Here is a 19,855-nt window from a genome sequence, read left to right on the forward strand (position 1 = left end):
GTACAGGCCCTATAGGGTACACAGTACTCCAAATGTGGCCTGACCAAAGCTGCAACATGACTTGCCAACTTTTATACTCAGTGCCCCAACTGATGAAGGCAGCCTTCTTTACCACTTGTGTTGCCGCTTTCAGGGAGCTACGGGCTTGTACCCTAAAATCCCTCTCTTAATCAATGTTCCGAAGACCTACTATTCTCAGACTATCCCCTGATTCTAGAATCCTCCCCACCAACCAGGGGAAACATCCTTCCTGCATCTACCGTCACTGTAGGAAGTCTGTGTTTTTGAGTGAGATCACCCCTCATTCTTCAAAACTGAAGAGAATGTCGGCCTAGCCTCCTCAATATCTTATAACTCCAATGCAAACAAGTCCAGCCAGTCCAGTCTTTCATTGTAGAACAACCTCTTTATTCTAGGTATCGACATAAGTAAATCTCTTCAAAAGTGTTCCAGTGCATTTACAGCCTTCCTTGAATAAGGAGAATCAGACAGCACACAGTATTCAAGATGTGGTCTCACCATTGCCCCCTATTACTGAAATGCAATACGTTTATGTTCAAGCTTTCTTGTCAGAAAGGATAACATCCTGTTAATCTTCTTGATTGAGTGCTGTACCTACATTTGAGTTTTCCTTGACTCATGACAAATCCTCTGCCTCATAGAATTCCATAGCTGCTCTTCATTTAAGTAATACTTTTTTATTTTTCTGACCAAAATGGACAATGTCAGGTTTTCCTGCATAATATTTTTGCTGGCATTCAGCATATCTGTATTTGTCTGTAACTACTTTGCACCTTCTTCATAACATACTTTCTTGCCTATCTTGGTGTCACCTTTGAATTTAGTTACCGTGCCTTCGCTCTCCTCATCCAAGTCATTGATGTACATTGTAAAAGGTTGAGGCTTCAGAGCAGACCCTGACTGACAGTGAGGAGGAAGGTGTTAGGTTCAGGAAGATGTAAATAGATTGGTCGGATGGGCAGATGGAACTTCACCCTGATTAATGTGATGCCCTTTGGTAAATGAAACAATATAAGAAATGTATATTTTTGGTGGGACAGACTGGATGGGCCAAAGGGCTTATATTCAATGAATGGGAAGACACCAGGAAGCATGAAGGAACAAAGGAATCTTGGGGTGCTTATCCACAGATCCATGGCAGGATGGTTTAACTGAATATAAGGCATACAGGACCTTGCCACCTTCATTTGTGGCGTAGATGATCAGAGCATGGAGCTTATATTGGAGCTGTCTAGAACTTTGGTTAGGCCACAGTTGGTGTACTGTATGCAGTTCTAGTCACCACACAACAGGAAGGATGTGATTGCTTTGGAGGGAGTGCAGAGGTGATTCACCAAGATGTTGCCTGGGATGGAGTGTTCCAGATATGAAGAGGGGCTGGATAAGGTTGGCTTGTTTTCTTTGAAGTCGAGAAGCTGAGGGGGAACCGGATAAGATTCTGAGGGACATGGACAAGGTGGATAGAAAACTGTTGTTCCCCTTCGTCGAAGGGTCAGTAAGAAGGGGTCATAATCTTAAAGTGAAAGGCAGGAGGTTTTTACTGTATTTAAGGAACAATATTTTTACCCGGAGGGGTTGAGGGTCTGGAATGCACTGCCTGGAAGAGTAGTTGAGGTGGGAAACCTCACATTCTTTAAAAAGTACTTGGATGATCACCGGAAGTATCATAATATTCAAGAGGTTGGGCTTAATATAGGAAAGTGAGACTATTGTAGATAGTAGTATATTTTTGGTAGTACAGACTCAATGGGCTAAAGGGCCTATACTATAGTATATGATTCTGTGACACTTATGGACTCCACTCATCAAATCCTACCCATCAGACCAAGATGCATTTACTATGCACTGTTTTCTGCGAGGCAACCAATCACTGTCTGTTTTAATATGTTACCCCCTAAACCATGAGCTTTCATTTTCCATTCTGTCCTCAGAATCTCCTTTATGTATAGAATCACAAAAGGGGCATTGTCCAGAAGGAGATCACTTGATGTATCGTGGGAAGAAAGTAGAGACATCAAATGAAAAGTCACCTGACTCGAAACATTAATTCTGCTTTCTTCCCACAGGTATTGACAGACCTGGTAAGTTTCTTCACAATTTCTGTTTTTGTTTCAGATCTCCAGTGTCCGCAGATCTTTATTTTATTCCACCCGCTTTGTCTGCAGCAGCTCTTCAAATGAGCATCATTACCTAGTGCCAATTTCCTGCACCTTGCTCATTACTTTTATCCAAATAATCATCCAATATCCTCTTGAATGTCTCAATTGAATCTGTGTCCACATTTCCAGCCAGTGCATTTCAGACTCTCATTACTCATTGTAAAAAAACATTTTCTCTCACATCACATTTGCTTCTTTTGCTAATCAAGAACAAATCTACGATCTCTCATTCTAGTTCCTTTCATGTGCAGCATCAGTTTCTCCCTATCCATTCTATCCAATCCACTCATGATTTTGATAGCCTCTTTCAGATTTCCTCTTAGCTGCCTTCTCTCCAAGGAAAATAGTCCCAACTTCTTTAATCTATCCTCAAAGCAAAAGTTTCTCCTCACTGGAATCATTCTTGTAGTTTGCTTCTGCACTATCTCCCAAGTGTTCATATCCCCTTCTGTAATGTGGTGCCCATCATCTCCTTGCTTTGTATATCCTGTTAATAAATCTGAGGGTACTATATGTTTTATTAATTGTTCTCTTCTCCTGTCCTACCATCTTCATGGTCTATGCATAAATATACCCAGGTCCCTCTGCTCCCATACTCCCTTTAAACTTGTACACCCTAATTTGGGTTGACTCTCAATATCCTTCTCACCAAAATACATCACCTAACACTTCCATCTGCCACCTAGCTGCTCACTCTACCAACTTGTCTGTATCCTTTTGGAATTTTGCATTGTCCTCAAAGTTTACAAACCTTCCACATTTTGTGTCACCTCAAACTCTGAAAATTTTCTCCTGTACCCCAAGATGTATGGGTAATTGAAGTTCCCAATTAAAACTTCTTGACTGTGTTGGCAATGTTGTGTAAATTTCCTACAGATGTATTCTTCTGCATCCTTCCCCTTAGTTAATATTCTGTAGAGTACACCGAGCAATGTAATTACACCCTTTTTATTCTGCAGCTGAGCCCAAATTGACTCCATCCTTGAACCCTCTGAAGCATCCTCTTTCTCCAGCTGTCTGTAACCAATTCGGCTACTCCTCATTTCCTGCCTTTTTTTGTGAACATCTATACCCACAAATATTTAATAGCCAGTCCATAAGACCATAAAACATTGGAGCAGAATAGATGATCTGATAATTCTCAACTCTACTTTCCTTCTCTTTCCCCTTACCGTTCAAAAATATGTCTATCTCAGCCTTGAACATACTTAATCACCCAACCTCGACAGACTCACTATCCTCTCAGAGAAGAAATTCCTCAACACCCCTTACTCTGAGATTATTCCGCTGGTGCCAGACTGATCCACAACGGAAGACCACCTCTCCATATCCACCCTGTCAAATCCCCTAGGATCTTGTATGTTTCAGTAGGTTGCCTCTCATGCTTTTAAATGCAGTGAGCACAGGCCCAACTCATTCAACCTCTCCTCATGAGCCAACCCCTCCATATCCAGGAACCTTCTCTGGCCTCTCTGCTCATGTATCTTCCCTTAGCTAAGAGACCCAAAATTGTTCCTAGAATTCCTGCTGTCTTCTGATTACTGCCTTGTACAATTTTGGCAATGCCTCCCTAATTTTATGCACCGTTCCTTTTGAAGTAATGGCTTATATTCTATTTGCCTTCTCTATTATCCTCCAAACTTGTATGCTAGCTTTTGTGATTTATGTATGTGTAATCCCAAATGCCTCTTACCTACAGTCATTCTCCATTTAAATAATATTCAGCTCCTCTGTTCTTGTCATGGCACATAACTTCACATTTTCTCTCACTATATTCCATCTTCAAACTTTTGTCCACTCACCTATCCTGTCCATATCTCTCTGCAGACTCTTTGTAAAGTCCTTATCACAAGATTAGAGTGGTACTGGAAAAGCACAGCAGTTCAGGCAGCATCCGAGGAGCAGGAAAATCGACATTTCAGGCCAAAGCCCGTCATCAGGATTAGAGGCAGAGTGCCTGCAGGGTAGAGAGATAAATGAGAGGAGGGTGGGGGTGGGGAGAAAGTAGTATAGAGTACAATAGGTGAGTGGGGGTGGGGATGGAGGTGATAGGTCAGAGAGTAGGGTGGGGGAAGGTAGCAAAGAGTACAATGGGTGAATGGGGTGGGGATGAAGGTGATAGGTCTGAACCCACCCCCACCCTCCTCTCATTTATCTCTCTACCCTGCAGGCACTCTGCCTCTATTCCTGATGAAGGGCTTTTGCCCGAAACGTCGATTTTCCTGCTCCTCGGATGCTGCCTGAACTCTGTGCTTTTCCAGCACCACTCTAATCTAGTCATTAATGTATAAAGTAAACAATGTGGCCCCAGCACTGATCCCTGTGACACCCCCTAGTTACAGGTTTGCCCTTCCTTGAGCCAGGTCTCTGTTATTGCGTTATAATTGTGCCTGATTTAGAATTCATTTTGCTCTTCTTTACTCCGACTTCACCAATTAACTTGTGCTAGTGCCAACACCCAAATATTTTATGAACTTTGCTGTTCTTCTCCACTATTCTCTGTTGGTTCCCACACCCCTGCCAAGTTGGTTAAAAACCTTCCTATCAATGTTATTAAGACTGCAAGAAACTCCACCATATCTGTCTTATCCTTGAGTGATTAGCACCACATCCATAAGCATCTACTCCCTTCACCAGCAATACTGAAAAGCAGCAGTGTTTGCTAGCTATAAGAAGCACTGCAGAAATTTGCCAGGTGCTTAGACAGCACCTTCCAAACACATAACCACTTCCTTCTAGAAGGACGACGACAGCAGACACACAGGAACACCACAACCAGCAAGATCCCCACCAAGCCACTCATTATCCCAACTTGGATATACATTGCCATTCCTTCACTGTAGCTGGTTCAAAATCCTGGCATTCTCTCCCTAAGGGCATTGTGGGTTAACCTACAGCACATGGTATACAGTTCAATGTGGCAGCTCACCACCACCTTCTCCAGGGCAACTAAGGATGGGCAATAAATGCTGGGCCCAGCCAGCGACACCCACTTCCAATGAGTGAATGAAAACATTTCTGTACTCACTTGCATGTGGCACTGGGAGTAATCTGGAGATTTCTGCATTTGAGATCCTGCTTGCTAGTTTTCTAACGAACACCCTAAGTTCAAATTGCAGAACCACATCCTCCTTCCTACGTTGGTACAAACATGGACCACAACCTCTGGCTGTTCATCCTCTCCTAGAAGAATGTCCTGCAGCTGCTTAGTGATATCCTGGACCCTGGCACTAGGGAAGCCCACACCATCCAGGAGGCATATCTACAGTCACATTCCCCACAGGGGGAGGCAGGGGCCTTCTGGTATTATCTCTGGATTGCTAATCCAGAAACCCAGGTATTGCTATGGGTACATAGGACAGATGGTGAATTTGAATTCAATACAAATCTAGAATTAGAAATATAATGATGACCATGAATCCATTGCTGATTGTTGGAAAAACCCATCTGGTTCACTAATGCCCTTTTAGGGAAGGAAACTGCCATCCTTACCTGGTCTGACCGATGTGACGACCACAGTAATGTGGTTGATTCTTAATTGCCCTCTGGGCAATTGGGAATGGGCAATAAATGCTGGCCCATACAACGACACCCTCATCCTGTGAATAAAATAAATTTTAAAAATGCCTGTCTCCTAACTAAATATTTTCCTGTCGCATCTCCTTTCTTCTTCCTCCTCTCCTGTACAGCTCCTGCCAACACAAATATGGCTCTCTTGAGCAACCTGTGCTCTGATTAGCTTCTAAATCAGAAACTGACTTGGCGAGTGGAACCCCACAGCACTCTTGCACTACCGGTATGTTTCTCTTGGACTACCTGGCAGTCACCCATTCCCTTCCTGCCTCTAGGCCCTAGGCTGCAGTGTAACCGCATCACTGAGCATGCTGTCCACATCACTCTCATGCTGTCCACATCACTCTCCACAGTGTCTCCAGCCACAGCTTGAGCTCTGAAACCTGGAGCTCAAATTTCTGCAGCTGTTGACACTTCCTGCATTATACTCCACAATGTGTTGCGCCTTCAAAGAACTCCAATAAATTGGTTAAACATTTTGACAAAATCATCCTGACTCTTCCCAATTACCTTCAGCTTTTGCAATTTCTTAAGTAATTGATTCTAATCCACTCCTTTACAGATATCAAAGCAACTCCCCTGAAGTTTCCTGTTTTCTGCTTCCCTTCTTTCTTAAATAGACAAATTGTATTTGCTACTTTCCAATCCAATGGAACCCTTCCTGATTTTTGAGAATTTTAGAAAATTAATACCAATGTATCTACTACCTCATTAGCAACCTTTTTTAAGAGCCAAGGATGAAACCCTAGTTTGCCTAAGCAAGCAGTCTGCTTAGTGTCATTTGCCACCTGACTGTCATTTTACTAAGGTCCTCTCTTCCTTTCACTCCCTGATTTACATATGCTGAGTCGTATGCCCGTTATGAGGGTACAAATGGTGGAATCGAATTTGAATGTATTTTGTGGGGTGAATTTGTACTTGCAGGGTTACAGTGTACTTTGCTCAAAAACTGCATGCATTCATGTAGAAATCTGAGCTCAAAAACTGCATGGATTTATGTAAAACTCTGTTATCTCACTTTTTAGATTAGAATCAATCTAAACATCAGGTCATAGTCAGAGAACACAGGGGGCCAACACCTTCAATATATTGTCTAGCTATCACCATTGTTAACAGCTAACCCGAGAATGCAACTTTTTAAAAAAAAAGGTTTTGTGATTTACACATAAAAGAGGTGAAACTATCACTGTATTCTAACAGAGGAAAGGCTTAACAGACAATCAATTTTTCAATGTATAATTTCAGTTACATCACACTGTAAATTTTTGCTATAAATTCTGTGTGTTAGGATTGAGCCCTCCACTACCACCTGATGAAGGAGCGACGCTCCGAAAGCTAGTGTGCTTCCAATTAAACCTGTTGGACTATAACCTGGTGGTGTGTCATTTTTAACTTTATACACTCCAGTCCAACACCAGCATCTCCAAATCATTCCTTCCCAATGACTGTGTGGCATTCACTTTTACCAGTACTGTCAGATACAGGTAGATTGGTGAGGATAAGGTCGACTATGTTTTTTTTCTGCTTGTTGGTTCCCTCACTGCCTGCTGCCCAGTCTAACAGAGGTGTCCTTCAGGACTTAATGAGCTTGTGATGGGCATTGAAGTTCCTCACTCAGAATATGTTATGTGCCTTTGGTTGCTTGTTGGTTTTCAACATGAACATTGATTCATCAGCCAAAGGTAATGAGCAGAAGTATTCCTTACCCATGCTTGACCTGGTGTCATTAGACTTCATGAGGTCTGGAGACAATATCGAGGACTCCCTTCTGACTTTATACATGCCGTCAACTCTTCTGGGTCCATCCTGTCAGTGGGACAAAACATACTCCGGGATATTGATGGTACTGTCTCAAATATTGTGAGGTATGATTCAGTGAGTGCGACTATGTCAGGCTGTTGCCCAAGATTCAGCCGTGAAATGTGATGGCTTTCAACTTCTGCAAAAAGGGACTTGATTAGTAGCTTTGTGAAAATGAATAAATCCAGTGCCTTGAGTTTGTCTTGTGCCTTACACCATTCTGAGCATTTATGTGAAACCACACTTACCTCACAGATGAAAGAAGAAAACTTATTCCTTTTAGACTTCATCCTGGAGCAGCAACACTCCTGGAATTAGATGCTGTGGAGACCCGTGAACCATCTGAGCAATAGTTGTCATCAACAGGTTTACTGGATATGCCTGATCTTGATAGGATAGTTCAGCCATTTCCTGGGGATAGAAACCACAATCACAATCTATACCTTAGATATAATACTGCAGCAAGGGTTCTTCAAGGCAGTGTTGATATGTCCCGATATTCATCTTGTCCGATCAGTTCAGCTTCTTCCATATCAACCACAACTGAGAATTTATCATAAATGCATCATTACCTAGGCCTTAGAGTCTAGTAAGCACATGTTCGTCACAAATCGTTTCATTGACACCTTCCATCTCTCCAACCTACGTTGCCAATGTTTTAATTCTCTGTAGAGTTGGGTCAAGTAACAATTTGGTAGAATGTTCCTTCCAAACACAGATTATGCTCAGGCAGGTTTCTGAAAAGCATTTATTGTCACTAGCCTACAGGACCCTATCCAATTGCGATTGATATAAGATCAAACAAATAGAAGGGTGAGTGAAATAAACCTCACAACCAACTTGATAACACAAAGTTCACACACCCAATAGTAACACACTCTGGAAAAAATGCATGTACTCGTTCAAGTAAAAATAGTTTAAAATCAATCTTTCATTATGAATGAATGTAACTGGCTGATGGACTTCAGTGCCCTAATGGCCAAGTTTACTTCATTATTTTCTATTTTTGCAATTTCTTCCAGTAATCCAGACCATTTTAAACATCCTCTAATTTTGCTGAGTACGTCTCATTCCCATCTGCGACCATGATTTGTGGATGAACACTTACTGAGCTCTAGCTTCAGTTTGCTTATAATTTTAGCCACAGGTTCAAAAACACAATGGATCCAGTGACTGGGCTCTTAGAGGCACGCCATTCCGAGCTTTGTGCTGGTTCATGTCGGCTATATGTTTCAGTACCGTTAGTAGCCGACACTGTGGTCATTCCTTTTTGGCAGACCAGCACCTTGACCATTAATTGGAAGAGGTCTGGGACAAACCTTTTCCACTCAATGGGTGGTGGGACTTTGGACTGATTTGCCTGGGAAGGTCGTAGAGGCTGAGAACTTTACAACCTTCATAACAATATTTGGATGAGTACTTCAAATATGATAACATTCAAGGATATGGGTCAAGTGCAGGAAATTCGGATCAGTAAACTCTCCGTGGTAGTTATGTTGGTGCACACTGAATGGGCTGAAGGGCCTTTTCCGTGCTGAGTGAATCTTTGAACCCACAAGCTGAACCTTTCACAATTGCTGTACCCTTTTCAACTACTTGGCAATGATACATAAATGTTGAACTTGGAAAGGAAGCAAACAGACCCTTGGACGGTTTTTAGTTGATCCCTTCCATCCATATTGACAACAGTGAGGAAACCATTTAATGATGTACCAAATAGAGTTAATATAATTTCTTACCTTCTTAGCAACTGGCACAGAGGAACTTCATTTATTAGCCCCTGTTTGAAATGATTATTCCCTTTAAATTGTATCATTATTGATAAGCCATTGATCATTATTGTTCATTATTTTCATATGAATTTCAGTACAGTATGAGATTATGTTGCAAATCCTCCAGGATTGCACTGAAGACTTTAAGAATTAAAGATGAATTTCCAGGATACTGTAGCCTGCCTCCCAGGGCAAAACCCATGAGATAATGGTTTTTAAAGAGAATATTTTTCTCATTTTCCAAAATATTCAAAAGAATAAAGACTGACTAGCTGTCAAGAATCAGTTCCAAAGAAGAGACAATATTGGATTGGACACATTCAGTCTGTTTCTCTTTCCACAAATGCTGTCAGACCTGCTGCGTTTCTCCAGCACTTCCTGTTTTTAATCGTGTGTCCACTGTCTTCCTTGACAGCAAATGTAGCAAAGATGGCCAAGCCAGAGTCGGGTTCCTAAGAATGGGTAAGAATGAAGAGCGAGAGTTAGCCCATTCAGTCTATCATGCCTGTTCAAGACGATGTGAATGGGAAAGCGATGGCCTAGTCGTATTATCACTCGACTGTTAATCCAGAGACCCAGGTAGTGTTCTGGGGACCTGGATTTGAATCCCACCAGGGCAGATGGTGGATTTTGAATTCAATTAGGAAAAAAAATCTGACTGATGACCATGAAACCATTGTCAATTGTCAGAAAAACCCATCTGGTTTACTAATGTCCTTAAGGGAAGGAAATCTGCCATCTTGCCTGGTCTGGCCTACATGTGACTCCAGACCCACAGCAATGTGGTTGACTCTCAACTGCTCCCTGAAATGGCGTAGCAAACCACTCAGTTGTATCAGTTGCTACAAAATCACAACAAAGAAATGATACCTGGCATCGACCTTGGAACCGGAAAAGACAATGGCAAAAACACAAACAGCCGTGTTGACCATGCAAAGTCCTCGTTACCAACATCTGGGGGCTGGTGCCAAAATTGGGAGAGCTGTCTCATAGATTAGTCAAGCAACAATCTGACTTGGGCATTCTTACGGAATCATACCTTACAGATAACACTCAAAACACCACCATTACCATCCTTGTATATGCCCTATCCCACCAGCAGGACATACCCAGCAGAGGTGACGACACAGTGGTATACAGTTGGGAGGGAGTTGCCCTTAGAGTCCTTGACATCGACTCCAGACCTCCTGAAGTCTTATGACTTCAGGTTAAACATGGGCAAGGAAACGTCTTATTGGTTACCACATACTGCCCTCCTTCAACTGATAAATCAGTTGAACAACACTTGGAGGAAGCACTGAGGGTGGCAAGGGCATAAAATGTACTCTGGGTGGGGGATTTCAATATCCACAACCAAGAGGGGCTTGGCAGCAGCGTTACTGATCGAGCTGGTCGCGTTCTACAGGATATACAGAGGATACTCCACTGTTCGTCATTTGATTATCCGAATATCAGATAATCTGGCAAGATCAGAAGGTCCCACTGCTCAGCTGAACTATGTTATCCAGCATTTGATTAACTGGAATTCGATTAACCAAACGAAATATTCCCCATTCGAGTCCTTCACATAATGGAGGTTCCTCTGTAACTGCTCGACTGGGTCTGCAGCAGGTGGTGAGGGAACCAACAAGAGGGAAAAACATACTTAACCTCATCCTTATTAATCTGCTGGGTGCAGAAGCACCTCTCCATGACTGTATTGGTAAAAGTGCCCACTGCACTGTCCTTGTGGAGACCAAGTCCCGCCTTCACATTGAGAATAACCTCGATCGTGTTGTGTGGCACTATCACCGTGCTAAATGGGACAGACTTCGAACCGATCCAGCAGCTTAAGACTGGACATCCATGAGGTGCTGTGGGCCATCAACAGCAGCAGAACTGTACTCCGGCTCAATCTACAACCCCATGGCCTGGCATATCCCCCACTCAGCCATTACCATCAAGCCAGGGGATCAACCCTGGGGAGAGTGCAAGAGGGCATGCCAAGAGCAACATCAACCATACCTAAAAATGACGTGTCAACCTGGTGAAGCTACCAAACAGGATTACTTGCGTGCCAGTGATACAGCTAAGCGGTCCCACAACCAACGGATCAGATCTAAGCTCTGCAGGCCTTCCATATCCAGTTGTGAATGGTGGTGGACAATTAAACAACTCACTGGAGGAGGCTGCACAAATATGCCCATCCTCAATGATGGAGGAGCCTAGCACATCAGGGCAAAAGATAAGGCTGATGCATTTGCAACAATCCGAGGCAATGGGCCCTGATAACATTCCGCAATAGTACTGAATCCATGTGCTCCAGAACTTTCCACTCCCCTAGCCAAGATCTTCCAGTACAGTTAAAACACTGGCATCCACCCAACAATGTGGAAGATTGCCCAGGTCTGTCCTGTACACAAAACGCAGGACAAATCCAGCCCAGTCAGTCTACTCTCCATCATCAGTAAAGTGATGGAAGGGACCATCAACAGTGCTAGCAAGCAGCAGCTGCACAGCAACAACCTCTTCAGTGACGCCCAGATTGGGTTCCACCAGGGTCACTCAGCTCCTGGTCTCATTACAGTCTTGGTTCAAACATGGACAAAAGAGCTGAATTCCAGAGGGAAGGTGAGAGTGACAGCCCTTGACATCAAGGCCGCATTCAACCTAGTGTGGCATTAAGGAGCCCTGGCAAAACTATAATCAATGGGTATCAGGGGCAAACACTCCGCTGGTTAGTCATACTTGGCACAAAGGAAGAAGGTTGTGGTTGTGAAGTCATCTCAGCTCCAGGGCATCTCTGCAGGAGTCCCTCAGGGTAGTGTCCTAGGCCCAACAATCTTCAGCTGCTTCATCAATGACCTTGCCTCTGTCAGAAGGTCAGAAGTGGGGATGTTTGCTAATGATTACAGTGTTCAGCACCATTCGCAACTCCTCAGATACTGAAGCAGTCCATGCCCAAATGCAACAAGATCTGGACAATATCCAGGCTTGGGCCAACAAGTGGCAAGTAACATTCACGCCACACAAATGCCAGAAAATGACCATCACCAATAAGAGACACTCTAACCACTACCCCTTGACGTTCAACTATATTACAATCACCGAATCCCTCACTGTCAACATCTTTCGGTTACCACTGACCAGAAACTCAACTGGACTCACCACATAAACACGTCAGAGACTAGAGGTACTGCAGCGAGTAACTCACTTCGTGACACCTCAAAACCTATCTACCATCTACAAGGCAGAAGTCAGGAGTGTGATGAAATATTCCCCACTTGCCTGGATGGGTACAATTCCAACAACGCTCGGGAAGCTTGACACCATCCAGGACAAAGCAACCCACTTGATTGGCACCACATCCACAAACATTCAATCCCTCCACCACTGGTGCTCAGTAGCAGCAGTGTGTACTATCTACAAGATGCACTACAGAAATCCACAAAAGATCCTTAAACAGCACCTTCCAAACCCGCGACCACTTCCATCGATAAGGACAAGGGCAGCAGGTACTTGGGAACACCACCACTGGCAAGTTCCCCTCCAAACCACTCACCATCCGCACTTGGAAATATACTGCAGTTGCTTCACAGTCATTGGGTTAAAATCCTGGAATTCCCTCCGTACCGGCATTGTGGGTCAACCCACAGCAAGTGGACTGCAGCGATTCAAAAAGGCAGCTCACCATCACCTTCTCAAGGGCAAGTAGGGATGGACTATCAATGCTGGCCAACCAGTGACGCCAAAGTCCCACAAATAAATTAAAAAAGTGATCATGGCTGAACGTAGCTACACCTTCACTTTCCTGCCGGCTGTCTGCATCCATTAATTCCCTGAGAAACTAACATTCTGTGTATCTCAACCTTAAATATGTTCCAACAATGAAGCATCCATTTGGATAAAAATTTATGTAAAAATTCTATCGATTGACAATATATTCAATGCAGAAATTTCTCCCCATCTCAGTCCCCTTGTCCTGAGACTGCACCCCTGTGTTTTAGATTCCTCACCAAGCAGCAACAATCTCCGTGTCTGCTCTATCAAATCCTTTTGAAGTTTAACACAAAGTTGACAACCACAGCACAAACCATGGTCTTATAAGATTGAATGCTGCTGCATAACCACATGTGCCAATCAGTGAGGTATGAAAGGGCCTGTTTTACCTTTGAATTAGCACCAGAATAATTTTGGGAATTAAGTTTCACAGGACCCTGAATGTTTAATTTTTATTTCAGATTGTAGAGCAAGCTTAGGAAAAGACAGAGGTTGATCAGAATTTGGATATATTTTTGTTTCTACTGAGAATCCAAAAAAGAATAATTGTTTCCACAACCAATCAACAAAAACACTTTATCCTGCCTTTGGACAGAGACCATAACCACATAATCTGAAATTCTTTCATTGTCATACCCTGCTGTTCACAGGGAAATAATTAAAGCATGAATCTTTGAATATTTAATGTGGTAAGTTTTAACACCAAAACTATGTTTGCTGGTATGGAATATATGCGCAATTTTTATTTACATAACTTATGTTTGTCAAGGACGTTTTGTGCTTTATTGTTGGTATTTAAAAATGTCAATTTAAATGTTTTCTCGACCCAATTTATTTAAAAAGAGTTTTTGTTTCTTGGGCAGATCACTCTGCTTTCCAAATACTTGCCCCACAATGCTGATGTTCATTGGGTCTTGTGTATCACTAGCAAGCTCAGCATTTGTTGCCCATTGCCCATCCCTAATAGCCATTGAAGTGAGTGAGCCATTTCAGAGCTCAGTTTAAAAAAAAACATATTGTTGGGTGTCTGGAATCACATGTAGGCCAGACCATGTAAATATGTCAGTTTTCCTTCCTGAAAGGACGTAAGTGAGCCAATTGGGTATTTACAGCAATCAATAATAGTTGTCATGGTCACCCTTACTGAAGCTAGCTGTTAATCCCAGCTAATTCCAGACTCCAGCTCATTTCAGGACACTGTTGCAACATAGGTGAACAGGCTGTCATTGCCCTAGATTGACATCCCTCCCATCCCGTAATATTGTAAAACACTGTTCCTGGACCACAGGACCTGGGAATTTTATAGGTCCCACATCTATAAACCAAGACCAGGACCCTGTAGAATTCTGTCAGTCCCTGTTTCTTCTTCCACAGTTCTGATCTGTGCAAAAGTCAGGAGATCATTTTGGGAAGGAAGCTCATAGCTCTTGAGCCTCCTGTCATCGCTACCTAATCTTTACACTATCAGCTTTTATTTATAAACATATGTGTTCGGGACATAAATTTAAGGTGAAGGGTGGAAGGTATAGGGGAGATGTCAGGGGTGGGTTCTTTACCCAGAGAGTGGTGGGGACATGGAATGCGCTGCCCGTGGGAGTGGTAGAGTCGGAATCATTGGCGACCTTTAAGCGGCATTTGGATAGGTACATGGATGGGTACTTAATCTAGGTTAGAAGTTCGGCACAACATCGTGGGCCGAAGGGCCTGTTCTGTGCTGTATTGTTCTATGTTCTATGTTCTATATGCAATACAAACACGCAACTCCGAACCTTAGGGCCACAGCTTCAATTTATTCCTGTTCACTAATCAAGGAACACTAGTAAATTTGTAGTTCATATGATGGAAGCAAGCCATTTGGCCCATCTAGTACACATTGAGTATCCCACCTTGTAACCATGCATTGCCCGTGGCCAATCCACCTGACCTGCACATCTTTGAACTGTGAGAGGAAACCAGAGCACCCAGAGGAAACCCATACGGACATGTGCACACACACAGTCACCTGCGGGTGGAATCAAACCCAGGTCCCTGGCACTGTGAGGCAGCACTGCTGACCACTGAACTACCATGTCGCAGTTAATACCATCCAAATATGAGTAGACATTCACCTATCATACAGTTAATAGATTCCCTACTCTAAGTTTCAGTAACAGATTTTATATAGAAAACCATAAATTGACAAAAAAATCAAACGGTTCCAAATTTGGAAGAAAACATTTCTGGAGGACACCCCTCCTCTGGAGCACATAACCGTTTCTTTTGGTGAACGAGAGTTGACGGCTCGCATTCACTCCTTTTATGTGAGGTATTTCTTTTCTCTCCAGCTTCTGTTTCAAGCCAAGAATGCCTGTCCAGAACATTTTCTCTCTCTCAGTTTTTGTGGAGTCTCCATGTGTACATTAAATGGAATACCTTGTAAAGTGTTTCACACAAACCGAACTGAACTTGCCACATACCCACAGTGGCTACAGGGAGATCTGAGACTAGAAATACTGCGGCAAGTAACTCATCTCCTGATTCCCCAGAATCTGTCCATCATTTACAAGGCACAAGTCAGGAATGTGATGGAATACTCCCCGCTTGCCTGGATGAGTGCAGCGCCAAGAACCTTGACACCATGTAGGACAAAGCTTGTTGCTTGCTTGGCACCAAATCCACAAGCATCATCTCCCCCCCCAGCACCAATGCTCAGTTGCAGCAGTGTGTGCTATCTACAAGATGCACTGCAGAAATTCAGCAAAGATCCTTAGACAGTACCTTTCAAACCCACGATCACTTCCATCTAGAAGGACATGGCCACCAAGTTTATGGGAATACCACCACCTGCAAGTTCCCCTCTAAGCCACTCACCATCCCTGACTTAGAAATATATCACCATTTCTTCACTGTCGCTGGGTCAAAAGTTTGGAAATCCCTCTGTAAGGGCATTGCGGTTCAACATATGGCACGTGGACTGCAGCAGTTCAAGAAGGCAGCTCACCACCACCTTCTCAAGGGGCAGCTGGGGATGGGCAATAAATGTTGGCCAGCCAGTGATGTCCATGACCCATGAGAAAATAAATTTCAAAAGAAACGAAAAACCCAACGTCCTCCGCTTCCTTAAGCCAGAGTGCGTTTAACAAACGTTTTTTTATTATCTTCACTTTCCAAACTACAGGACAATACCTCACATTTACCTCTGAATGGGAACTTTTAGCAAGATTTTGTCTTGCCCTGAAAATATTCTTTACTTTGAGGTGTTTCAACATAGTTTTGACCTATTTGAATTAAATGCTATAATCTGTTGCAGTCTAACTATTCAACTGATCAGTCAGGCTTTAGCCACTTGCCTGCCTTATTATCTGTTTCCCTGTGTGCTGGTTCTTTTGCGATTCATGCACAAGGACACCCAGATTCCTCTGCACTGAATTATTCTGAAGTTTTTCTTCACTTAGATAATAAGTTGCCTTTGTATTCCTCTGACCAAAATGGATAACCTCTCAGTTATCCATGTTAAACTTGATCTTAGTTATTCACTAGTGAGATGTGGGCATCGCTGGCTTGCATTGTCAGAATTTAGGTGGTGGTGAACCTCAGACTTCTGAAGAAGGATAGCTGGACCTGAAACATTGTCTCTGCTTTCTCTCCACAGATGCTGCTAGACCTGCAGAGTTTTCCCAGAAATGTCTGTTTTCATTCTAACCAATGTCTGATGCTGTTTGCTATTTCTGGTCCACTCAAACAAATTCTGCATATTATTTTTCTGATCTGGGATTCTCCCTTACTTATGCACTTAACTGAATATTTAAAGATATTTAATGCTTATCAGTCCTGGTCATCATGCAACCATGTTTCTATGGTGGCAGTGAGATCATTATCTCTATTAATGCCTTTAGGACATCAACCTTGTTGTGAATGTTGCCTGCACTCAGGTAAAGTGCTCTTAACTTTCTCTTTTTTGACATAATTCTGAGACATGAAGGTAGCAAAGCTGATTGGCTGTTCTTGAGAGCTTGATGCTCTTTTTAGCTTGGGACTAAAAAGATGTTTTAAAACACAACTACTTGTGAACCAATGATTTCAATACTTTTCAGAGACTTTGGCGATTCATAAGCCCATCATTCATTGTTAGCAACAGACTGCTGTGATTGTCTACAAAGTGTGAATACCTCAGATCTTCTTCCCAGTCAAACAATCTGATTTCCTTTCAACCTTTGACAGTCAAACCATGAAGTCCTGCAGACTTCACAATACTTCACATGTGGTTCCCTTAGTTTTACCTTAAATGTAAGACATAATCCCAAATCATCAAAAACCTGATAGCAAATCTTTAACTGTGCAGTGATCATCACTGTTTAGCAAATGAAAATAATATCTTAACCATTATGTATCACATCCTATCAAAATGCATGCACTGCCCAGCACTGCATAGTTAAAAGACTACTCAAAACAAATATCACATGAGTAAAACCCCTTGTAGCTTGTATAATTTGTTCAGATTCATCATTTTCTTTATTCTGTTCCTTGAAATTTATTTTATCATGTATGATTTTGCAGAGCCTGGCTGTTTGCTTTGGGGGCAGTTCCTGTACAAATATACAATGAAGTCATAACTGCAGCATCTATTAATTGTTGCTTGGGCATTCTGGGATTCGTTCACCGATTTATTGTTTTTTCAGTTTTGCCTTCTGCTCTTACACAGATTGTTAAAGGTGTTTACCATCTCATTCTGCCTGACTGTACTCATTCATAAGATCAATAGATTTCTAGACATTATTGATATTAAGGGATATGGACCTAAGGGTAGTTAGGGATAGGCAGTAAATGTTGGCCCGGCCAGCATGCCCGCATCACCTGAATGAATTTTTAAAATTACGCAATATAGATGCTTGGAAATAAACCCTGAGAGGTGGCCATTCCCTTGTGGCTGTTGAAGATGGACTACCAGGAGGGATGCAGAGAACCAGGCATTATTCATGACTAGTTAAGATGGGTCAGATTAGAAATGTACAAATTATTATGTGGCCTTGACATCCAAATTAAAAGAAGAACTACAAGAAATGAGTGAAAATTAATGATTTGATGAGCTGATTTTTATTTAAAATAACTTGCCAGTGAGTATTTTCCATCAGCTCCTAAGTAACAGGAATTCTCTGCCATTTAATACGATCGTGACTTATCTGATTGTAGCCTCAGTTCTGCTTTACTACCCATGCCCCACAACCCTTGTGTTCGTTTTCAATCAACTATCTAACTCAGCCGCGAATATACCTAGCCTCTACTGCTGTCTGGGGAAGAAAATCCTACAGGTGAGCAACCCTCTGAAAAAAGAAATCATTCTTCATCTCGATCTTAAATGAGAGCTCCTTTATTTTGAAATTGGGCCTCATTGTTTCCCATCATACTGCTGAGATTTTCCAGCAATTTCTGGTTTTGTTTCAGATTTCCAGCATGAGCAATTTTTTTCAGTTTTTTTGGAATCTAGAACGTCTTCCCAGAATCTATTCTGTCAAGTTCCATCAGAATCTTCTATGTTTCAGTAAGAACACCTCTCGTTCTTCTAAACTCCAGTAAGTATAGGCCCAGCCTCCTCCTCCATTCCTCTAAAGATAAACTTTCATCCCAGGAATCAGCCTGGTGGTTCTTCTGTGAACTACTTCTGGTGCAACTCTATCCTTCCTTGGGAAGGAACATAGAACTGTGCACAGTAGTTCAAGTGTGGTCTCATGAATGTTCTGTACCAGTTGTAACAAAACATCCCTACTTTTATACTCCAACCCCATACAATAAAGCCATTGTTTTCTTTCTTAATTCGATCTGAATGCTTTTTTTTTGTGATTCATGTACAATAATACTCAGTCCCTCTGTTCTGCAGCATTTTGCTGTCATTGTTCATTTTAAAAAAAGATGTTGTTTTTCTATTCGTCCCACCAAAGTGGACATTCATTTTTCCCATATTATACTCCATTTGCCAAATTTCTGCCCGCTCAGTCAACCTATCTACAATTCTTGACAGCCCTTTTGTGTCTTCCTCACTTGCTTTTCTCCCATCTTAATGAGATCTTCAAATTTGGCTCAACTGCAGTCAGTCCCTTCATTTAAGTCATTAATATGGATTTAAAATAGTTGAAACCCCAGTGGCACTCACTACAGTTTGCTAACATGAAATGATCCATTTATCCCAACTCTCTGTTTCCTGTTCGTCAATCCTGTATCCATGCTAATGGATCACTCCCAAAACGATGAACTTTTATCTTGTGGGTAACCTTTCATGTATTGTCTAATCAAATGTAATTTGGAAACCCAAATACACTACATCTATTTTATCTTTGGAGTCCTGCAGGGCTCTGTGCTCGGACCTCGACATATTCCAGTTTACATCAATGATTTCGATGAGGGCAGTGAAAGCATGGTGGCTAAATTTGCAGACAGGCACAATAAGGAGGAAAGTATGCTGCGAAGAAGACCATGTGTTTGAGAAGGGTACATAGGTTGAGTCATCGGTATGTTGTCCTTTATTATGAGAGAAACTCAGCATTAGAGCATCGAATATCAATTACACAGGACATTGGCGAAACCATATATTGAACACTGTATACATTTGGTCTCCGTATTTAAGGAAGAAAGCAAATGCATTGAAGGCAGTTAGGAGAAGATTGACGTCTGGAATGAAAGGTTGTAGGTTGGACAGACTAGTCTTCTTTACACTGGCATTTGACAATGTGAGGGATGATAAGTCCCTAATACGTTTGGACAAAGGAGGTAAAATGTCTTCTACTGTGAGTGGATTCA

At 42.3% G+C, this 19,855-nt stretch overlaps 1 protein-coding gene and 1 long non-coding RNA gene across 6 annotated transcripts in view; one reads left to right on the top strand and one right to left on the bottom strand.

The window, feature by feature from the left end:
* dgkh (diacylglycerol kinase, eta) overlaps positions 1-19,855 on the top strand; it is a 601,101-nt gene that overhangs the window by 558,267 nt on the left and 22,979 nt on the right. The window lies entirely within an intron of this gene.
* LOC148148685 (uncharacterized) overlaps positions 1-19,855 on the bottom strand; it is a 213,158-nt gene that overhangs the window by 119,032 nt on the left and 74,271 nt on the right. Inside the window, exon 5 of the long non-coding RNA XR_015758964.1 lies at positions 7,802-7,964. This is a non-coding gene — a long non-coding RNA (uncharacterized LOC148148685). The remainder of the gene's footprint in view (positions 1-7,801; positions 7,965-19,855) is intronic.

The sequence above is a fragment of the Chiloscyllium plagiosum genome, unplaced genomic scaffold, assembly GCF_037043375.1.
Source record: "Chiloscyllium plagiosum isolate Xiang-an unplaced genomic scaffold, Cpla_swu_hap1 HiC_scaffold_12, whole genome shotgun sequence".
Classification (NCBI taxonomy): Eukaryota; Metazoa; Chordata; class Chondrichthyes; order Orectolobiformes; family Hemiscylliidae; genus Chiloscyllium; species Chiloscyllium plagiosum.